This window comes from Coenobita brevimanus, chromosome 23, assembly GCF_032717465.1.
Source record: "Coenobita brevimanus isolate Jiangsu-jjx chromosome 23, ASM3271746v2, whole genome shotgun sequence".
NCBI lineage: Eukaryota > Metazoa > Arthropoda > Malacostraca > Decapoda > Coenobitidae > Coenobita > Coenobita brevimanus.
The window spans coordinates 12,544,100-12,547,190 of NC_136976.1; positions in this window are offsets into that span (position 1 = coordinate 12,544,100).

Consider the following 3,091-nt stretch of genomic DNA (forward strand, 5'->3'; position numbering starts at 1 on the left):
ATTCAGCCGAGTCATAGAAGCTTGAGGGTAATACTGTTATGGTTAAACCTTCATGATCGGCGCAACCCTTGTATTTAACTATACCATACCTAACATCACCATCATCATCATCTAATCCTGTGTTGCCCCATGAGAAGCGTAGGAGCCCAGGGCTAGGCAAGTTGGTCCTGACATTTAAGATGAGAGTGACCAGCCTCGCTCATCCTTGAGTGGTACTGCGTGAGCAATAAACCGCCTCTTGGATATAAACCTGCATCGGCTCAATCCCACTGGGGCGCCTTAATTACCCACTAAAGCACCAGGCGCAATAATTTGGCTATATGTTTACCATTCACCCTAAATGGTTGCCTGGTGTACAGGAAACCATTTCGTTTGTCACTCAGTGCTGAGTCACCCATAGACATAAGGAAGAGGAATGAATGAAGGAAAAACAAGACAGAAGAAGGAGTGTAGAGTCACCCATTGACAGAAGGAAGAGGAAAGAATGAAGCAAAGGAAAACAGAACTGTTAATAACGCTGCAATATTTTATCCAGCTAAAATCGAGTCACAGGAACCTGTGAAAGATAATACTGTCGCCATTAGCCTCTCATGACAGGAACAACTCAAATATACTTGTACTACTTCAGCTAACACCAGATGATTCTCTTAATTCATAGAAGCCTGTGAGAGTGAGTACTTTCACCACTAACTGTTCCATGACCGGTACAACTAGCCAAAGAAAACCGTCGCTGCAGTATAAGGAACGAATTGGGGGAATAGGGCGTTGCTAAATCCGAAGTTCTGGTCACCTTAGTTTACACAGGTTTGTTATATGCCTACCCCAATTTGTTCGGTGCAAATGGTACTGTACTGTATAACAAAGTTTTGTGTATATACTGTACATGTAAATATGCTTTAGATCACAATTTTTTTTTAACCAGCTGATGCTTATCTTTCGGGTCACTCGTTTACGTGATTCTGGGAGGGCTTCTGGCTGCATCAGGTCACGATTAAACTTAAAATCATGGCTGCATTGTAATCTGAAGGGCACACCAATAAAATATATGTAACGTGGTCTTTGGCAGCTCAACTGAATCAGCTGAGGGCATTAGGTGTCCCGCTCGTCACCTGTCTCTCCTCATAGAGACAATACGAGATGAGTACATCATCCGATTCCTTGCCTGCCCCCCCACAAAAGTGCCACCTCCATCCCTGCCAAGCTGTCCCCACCAAAGCACCCCAGGAAGAGGCTTAGTGATGGCGCCGTAGGGCGTGAATTGGACGTACCAGTCTCTCCTCTGTTAAGCCATAAGTCGCAGACATAGGAAGAAAACTATAACATGGAGAATATCCCACTCTCACTCTCCTCCTCTCCTATGATGTCTTTCCTGGAGGATATAGTGTTCGAGAGTGAGGTGTGTAAACAGTTTACGACAGAGACATTAGAACATATTTTGTGCAAGTGACACGTAAGTAACTTACGAAAGTGATGTCCAAAGACAGTGTTGGATAATGACGCGTAACTCACGATAGGGACGTACTATAATAATGTGTGGCAGTGACATGCATAAATTTTACTACAGTGAAATGTGTATATAGTAACTGTAATCAGTTATTTCTAGAAAAATTAGGCTTAGATATAAGTGCCTCCAGAAAACTAAGTATTTTTATCAGTAAGAAATTAACGTGGATAAAATATAAGTGCCTGTTCATATGTGATTTTCATTGAGCCAGAAATAAGAATAAGTGACTTACAGAAAAATAAATGCTTAGGACGTTAATCGTATTTAGTTACAATATTGAAATAAGGTGAAAGCAAGTGATTTAAGAAAACTGTGACTTTCATTCAGGGATTTTTATTCGTAAGAGTTAGGAGTAACACATTGAGGTGATTTGGCCATGTGGAGAGCATGGAGAGTGAGAGACTGACGAGGAGAGTGTGTGTGAGTGAGGTGGAGAGGGAGAGAGGGAGGGGAAGGCCATGGATGAGATGGAGGGATGGAGTGGAGAGGTATATGAGAGAGGGGGTGTGTGAATTGGAAGCAGGGCAGGGAAATGGCGGGGGACAGGGTGACGTGGAGGCGATTTGTTTGTGGCCACCCCGTGTAAGGGATTAAGGAGTCTGGCAATAGACAGATAGATAGATAGATAGAAGTTTTATTACCCCCTGCACACCGTAGGGCACAGTGTTATTCAGGAATAGCTGGAAAACGGGCGAACTAGTAACCCCCACACATACAAGGGAATGAAACATGCTTCACGGCTTCTGTAGTGTGTGAAGAGGCAGCTCGCTTGAGTTAGTGAGCAGCGCCTGACAGCCTGCTACGGCTGCAGCCACCGCGTACACCCGAACTGTCTGTCCGCCCGCCCCGAAGTTGCTTTCATTCACTGCCTTTGTGCTCCTGGACAACTCTGCCTAGTGGCCTGGATACAACTGCATTGGAATGAAGAAGGATTGGTAGTGTGCTGAATGTTGTAGGTTGTATGGTTACTGAGATATGAGTGTAAATACGGCAACTTTGAGCAAAAATGCCCGTTTAGAGATTTGGTGGGGCACTTGGACCACCCAGAGGACGTGGGATAAAGATCTCCACCATTCCTAAGGGAATGCAGGAAAGTTCTCCACACCACTGCAGTACGCTGCAATACTTCTGTGCAAAATGCCTTGATTATAAATGAACATACAAAAACATAGGATTCTCAAATTTGTGTTCGTATAGTTTGACCTTTGACCCCATAAAAGCTTTTCAAAAAAAAAAAAAAAAAAAAAAATTGTCTGATGGTATGTGCCCAGCGATCAATAATGCCAAAGTTACTGTGAAGTGATGAAGTAAAGAAATACCACCAAACTGAGAAGTGTTTGGAAGTAAGAGAGGAAACGGAAGAAAAAAGAAACTGAGCAGATACTGCTGATCACCATAGTGTGGAGACTAGATTACAGGTGAGTAATATATGATTTATGTAAGTTGCGGAGCCTGAGTGCAAGTGTTAACCCTATGCCAGGCAGAGGTAACCTGATGCCATGGGTCAACCGGTTAAGTGCATCAGCAGTGTACAGAGACATTTTATGATTCCTTCACCCATGGAATCCATTACGAATTACGATTATG